At 42.5% G+C, this 6077-nt stretch overlaps 1 long non-coding RNA gene across 1 annotated transcript in view; it reads right to left on the reverse strand.

The window, feature by feature from the left end:
- Nucleotides 1–5099, reverse strand: part of LOC102082467 (uncharacterized) — a 58959-nt gene extending 53860 nt beyond the window's left edge. The window contains exons 1-2 of the long non-coding RNA XR_001224222.3: nucleotides 4488–5099; nucleotides 4308–4382 (exon numbers count right to left, since the gene is read on the reverse strand). This is a non-coding gene — a long non-coding RNA (uncharacterized LOC102082467). The remainder of the gene's footprint in view (nucleotides 1–4307; nucleotides 4383–4487) is intronic.
- Nucleotides 5100–6077: the final 978 nt, after the last annotated feature.

Below are 6077 nucleotides of genomic sequence, written 5' to 3' on the forward strand. Positions count from 1 at the left end.
AAATACTAAATACTAAATATTGATTGATACGTTATCAGGGCATAGCAGTTGGTCTGCAGGCTATTGATCCAGCCTGTGATTTATTATCATATTTAAGAAAAATCATTTTGCGTGATTACACGAGGTAATGGATTTTTAGCAGGGATGTAATTCTTTCCCCCCCTTTTATTTTCGTATCGTGTTTGTTATGTGGAAGGTGGCGCAGACTTCTCAGTTGCATTCGGAGATCGCTGATATCCTAGGTACTGCACCCCCATCCCCCTCTCCCGAGCTTCCCTTTCAGCCCAGCCTGGCCTGCCAGGGACTAAAGCTTGTGTAAGAGAACGATCCCCCCGCTCTTGTCATTGGGAATAATGGGTATTGGGATTACCTCTTTAATCACAACAAAGATTAACAGATGGTATGAGAACAGTTATTAGCAAACATCTTGCACTCATCAAATCAATAAGATGATTTGTAATCAGGCTGTCGGTGCGAGTGAAAAGGGAGCCGGGGCCGTTCCCAGTGAAAGTTCCTGGCAATCAGAGGCTACTGTGTAGCAATTACCTCTCCACAAAATAGGTGCTCTTCCTCCTCTGGCTGGCAGTCCTCCAAAACACACGCCAGACTGATAGCAACATAGGGCATTAACACGGCAAAACACAAAACACTGCATGGGTAACCTTGTATTTGATCAGGTGTTAGGTTGCTCCGCGATTTCATTTCACTTTGTGCCTTTTAATTTGGTGGATCTCGCCTTGTACTTGAAGAGGGAGAAAAAAAAATCTAAATGTTTACACATGCTGTCTCTCACTACAAAAGACCGTATAGCTCATTAGCGGGTTGCCATAAATAAGTCAGCGTTGGGGACAAAGAAGTGAATACTATAGACACTATACAGAGAAGGGTTCCCTGTGCAAATATTTCTCCCTGGAGACAGAAAGAGAAAGACTGAAGGTCTGTTGACATAACGGTGCATCCAGAACGGTAAACTGAGGAATCTTCCCCACAACATGCAACTCCTTTACAGCAGTAATGTTCTACCAGCGCTTTGCTTTTTTTATGTCTCTGGGACGTGCGTGTGTTGGAGTCTGATATCACTGAGACAAACGCTGCAACATATTTACTTCCAATTTATTCTACGTCTTAAGTTGAAAACAGTCTGTGAAACACATTCATGCACAAATGCGCATCTATTTAGATACCAGTACTTAAAAGGAAAAAGTCAGGAATGGTTGGTTTTTTTTGCAAAAAGTGGCAACACGGGACCTCTTCAGCTTTACCTCTGCTTTCTGGTGATGGATATCATTTTGATTCTAAATGCTGCTTTTAATGCTTGCAGGCTGTTTGCAAGCAACCTCACCTTGTATGCATCTTTGTAGTGGGAACAGCTGAAACAAACTGATGCAACACTGTGGACTGAATGAAAGCAGTCACTTTGGGAGTAAAATACAGAAACACACACTTGTGAGAATGTGGAATATCAGAGGCACAGTGTAAAAATGAGTGCGTTTAAGTTTTATCTCGCTCCACAAATTTGTACAGATATTTACACACACACACACACACACACACACACACACACACACACACACACACACACACACACACTTCTAATCGCAAACTACTCATAATGACACAAAATCTCTCAGCGTCCCACACCGACACGCACTCTCACAGACACATACCTCTGCACTGTAAGATAGCACAGATATGTGCCAGGATTAAGCAAGGCAAATGGTGCCAAAACAATGGCAGTATGAAGTAACTGATGCTGTTTAAAAATTTAGAGGCCTGTATTGAACAGACAATGTGGCACACACATCACTGGACCACAGATCCCTGCAGCCCAATGGTCTGGTTTCTGGCTGCTCACATGCATATGGATAATCTCTTTCTAAACAACCCCACAGTCGCATCACGACCGCTACACCGCTGCGCAGACACACTCGGTAGAAAAGCTCACGCTGCACTTGTAAACCTGAAATGGATTTCAAGTTCAGTGAAAATGATTTTGCCACTATGATATGCGATAAAGCACAGGGAAGGATATTTGTATACTTAAATAGAAACTTACAATCGCACAGTAACTGCAGACAGACACACACGCAGCCCCTCCCCTCGCCCACAGTCACTTGTCGAGTGGCTAATATCTTTCCAAGGTCAAACCTGACAAGGAATTCCAATGAGATTAAGTGTCATCAGTGCGGCTTTAGCCTTTTTCTGCTCATTGTTCTTGGAAATGGCATTAGAGCCACAGATGACCAAGGCCTTGGAGCAGTAAAACCTCTTCCCCTCCTGAGTGGTGGGCCCGGTTGATACAGGAGATATTTGACACAAGGCCTCCAATTCAAACATCAAAGTGCAATAATGTTCTCACATGTATCTTTATTGAGGAAGCTTACACCAATATAAACCGATCTACGAGCACTGCAGTTTTATTGCACGCCGACAGTGTTATTATTTCTGCATGCTGCAGAATTTTATTCAACTTTTTCTCGTGTTAATTCTTAATTTTTAATTTTCAAGAGATCCATAGGTTTCAGACTCTGAGTCTGTGACTCCTTTTTCATTTCAGACCTTGTAAGACCTGCAGTGGCAAGCCAGTGTCAGTGTTTTTGGCATTCATGTAGGTGTTTTGGGGGCTATAAAGCAATAACAGAAATGTTGCTGCACTCTATATGCAGTAAATGTGCTTTCACACTTAATTTGTTCTGATGACTTGCATGCATATCTCCACACTTTTTCATTCACACGAGGAAGTGGCTCAGTCCGGGAGATAATCCCAGCGTGTTTGTTTGTACACACTTCGAGCAAAGCGACAGCTTATGCCAGTGTGTCAAACAGCATTTTCACACCAAATTTGACACATAGTCCTTTGGCGGCAGCAATGAGCATTTTGTCATCTCCTCTCAAGTGCCAACTCGACGTCCAATTGCGGCCCAGCTACTAATTTAATTACAGTAGCAGAAGAAATGGGCTGATTCAATTCATTTCAATTAAACCTGATTGGACCAGTCAGATCAAATTTTACTCATCTCAGGTACAAGCTGCCTGTCACATTTTATCTCAGCTTGGCTCAAATGAAGCACGATGAGCAGGTCCTGATGATAACTGGAAATATATGGTTGGGTTCTATCAAGCAGACTCATGTGCCGCCTGATCTCTGATTGTGCGATCAGTGTGAGAGCACAAGACTCAATTTTCAGAGCAGGATCACAGACAGTTACCACTTAGTTAGAGTCCCGGCTACAACAGCCATTACTTATGCATGATGTCCACAATTATGTATCAAATCGTGTGCAAGTATGTGTGCGTTTACATATCCGACTAAAAGATGTGTAGCACATAGCAAAAACTATGTCTGCTAAAGCTGCACATGAAGTGTCTCTCTCTGAACACCCCCCCCCTCAAAAAAAACTTAATTTAAAAAAACCCCATACAAACAGCTCTGCATGCCACAATAAACTTTAGAACACAACTTGTGCTCCTATTTTTTCATTTTAAAATAATTAATTTTTAAATGCAGTATAAGTAGTATAAGGATAAAGGGTGGTGGGGATAACCATGTGTTTACTTTATACATTTACAAGTATATTTGCAGAAATTAACTCTAGGACACAAGATTATTAAAACCTCTATAGTGACCATACTCCAAAAAATACAATCATCATAATGATGCTGTATATGTGTAGTATTATTATACTTCAAATACGCTAAATTCTACTATTAATAATGCATTTGCCAAAACGTAATAATTGTATTTATTAGCTGTAAGACTGGAAAGAAATCATTGCTAAATTGTAAATTATTCGTGGACTAATTACAAGGAATAAAGTACAAGTTTAGCAACAGACAGAATGTAAGTATAGATTGTTTCAAAAGCGTACGCAGACAATGAAACAATATAAATATTGTTTGGGTTTGCCTTCAGAGACGCTGTAATTGAGTGGCAGAAAAAGTTCCATCTCATCTCTGATTGGTGCAGATGAAGCCCTGGGATTATGCCATAGGCTGCTATAGGCTGCTACAGTAGCCTGCGGTGTGTGTAAATGCGTCTTGGCACCAGTTGCGGCGGCGCAAAGACGTCTGATTGGACACCGACGCAACGCACGCATATTTTTTTTTTCATACTGCGCCACTTTAGCGGTCTAATCACATGCTTTACAACCTGAACCACACATATAAAAATTCAATTTCTTAGATCCTCCTATTTAAAGATATGTAACGGATAACTTTAAAGCTATTATTATACAGTGATGCACAGCGACCAAAGCGAAGCAGTAAATTCAAACTCTGGGAGTCTTATTTTCTTCTTTTTTTTTTACCTCTCTGGTGTCTTCTTCACGCTCCGGCCTCCCTCCACGATATCCGCAGTGAAAGGCAGACAGGCTCACGGCGGACTGCAGGGTGTAAGAATAGAGGAGAGGAGTTGTTACCGAAGTCTGCCTGTGCACTTTGTGATGCAGCGAGGGCCAGCGTGGAAGCCCAAGCAGCCCTTTTCTCACCTTGCGACACAGATCCAGAGGGGGTGAAACGGGTAAAAACGGTTGTTTGGGTGATTACACGTTTCTGCTCTCCCTCCTCTCCCACCCTCCTCCGCCACCATGCCCCCCTCCTCCTCCTCCTCTTCCACCAGCAGCACCAGCAGCACTCTCACTCCTCTCTCGGAGAATAGAGAGAGTGGCCCCCGTTGTAATAGCCTCGGTGGGGCTCCAGCTCTGCAGCGAAGCAGCCTTTGAGGTTAAAGGATACCTCCGAGGCGCATCCGGTATCCGCAGTGCCATAAAACAAAAAAAATGGCTTTTTAAAAACGTATTTATTTATTTATTTGCTCGTCCACTGCAGTAAATTGGAGAACAATAATATTTGACTTGGTAATTTATTTTTTTATGAAGTCATATCAGGCTATATAAAATCACAGGGGCTCTTGGGGTTACGTGAAGCTTAGAGGAAATCAAACTTTTCATGTGAATTCCAAAGCTGTTCGGCAGCCCTGTCTGGACACCCCCTCTCTTTCCCTCTCTCTCTATAAGTGTGCGCGCGCGTGTGTGTATGTGTAGTCTATACCGGATTAAATGGCACCGCGTCTTAAATGGCACCTTGCCTCGTTTCCCCTCTCCTTTCATCATCAGCAAAATAAAGATTAGGCCTACAGAGGAGATTGTAACGGCTCGCCTTTAGACGCGCGGGGGATCTTCATTCCTCCGCCTTTGTGATGATATTGATGATGATGATGGCCAAGTGGACAGTTTGATTTTTGTGTGGCGAGCTAGTTATAAAGAATCAATATTATATCAAGGGGGTAACTTTGGTGATAAAGGACTTCAGCCACTCTGGCTATTCATCATAAGTCTGTAGCAAGCAGATAGGTCAAAAGAAATTATATTGCTCTAAAGAGTGTGTCTCCTTATCTCTCAGTACCAGGGGAGTGGAGGACACGCCGATCGATACAGTAGCTGCCGTATACTCCTTGCAATTATCAATAGCTGATTTTGTCTTCCTGGGGCTGCATCTATTAATACCAGATAATAACAGCCTTTTGGACATAACTTCAAAGGGGATGATGGAAAGAGATGGAGAGGAAGAAAAAAAAGGGGGGGGGAGGGGGGCACCGAAAGTTTGCTCACAGGACGACCTTGTTGTCAACAGATTTGTCTCTCATATGAGGTGGACGCGGGGGAATAGACAAGTCAAACAGAGAAGAGGGAGGGAGAGGGAGGGGGAGGGAGCGGGGAAGCTCTAACTGAGCTCACCCCTGAACTGAAAAAAGCTGAAGATCTATCATTACAGTAAAAAGGTTTCTAATTTAGTCAGGAATTGGCAGCATTTGTGCGCCTGAAGTCGGAAACAAGCGCGATTATGATGTGCCCATTTTCCACATCCACTTTTAACGATGCAATATGAAAATACATTTTCCTAAAGTTAGCAATACAGAAATAAACATGAAACCGTTACTTCTGTCAAATAAATAAATAAATAAATAAAACGCAGTGTTCGCATGACACTCAAGCACGAGCTCATTTGGTTCCTTTCTCCCCACCGTGCATGCGTACATTTTAGTGCAAAATGATTATTCATTTATGTATTTATTTTAA

Source organism: Oreochromis niloticus, linkage group LG11 (assembly GCF_001858045.2).
Source record: "Oreochromis niloticus isolate F11D_XX linkage group LG11, O_niloticus_UMD_NMBU, whole genome shotgun sequence".
In the NCBI taxonomy this organism is placed as follows: domain Eukaryota; kingdom Metazoa; phylum Chordata; class Actinopteri; order Cichliformes; family Cichlidae; genus Oreochromis; species Oreochromis niloticus.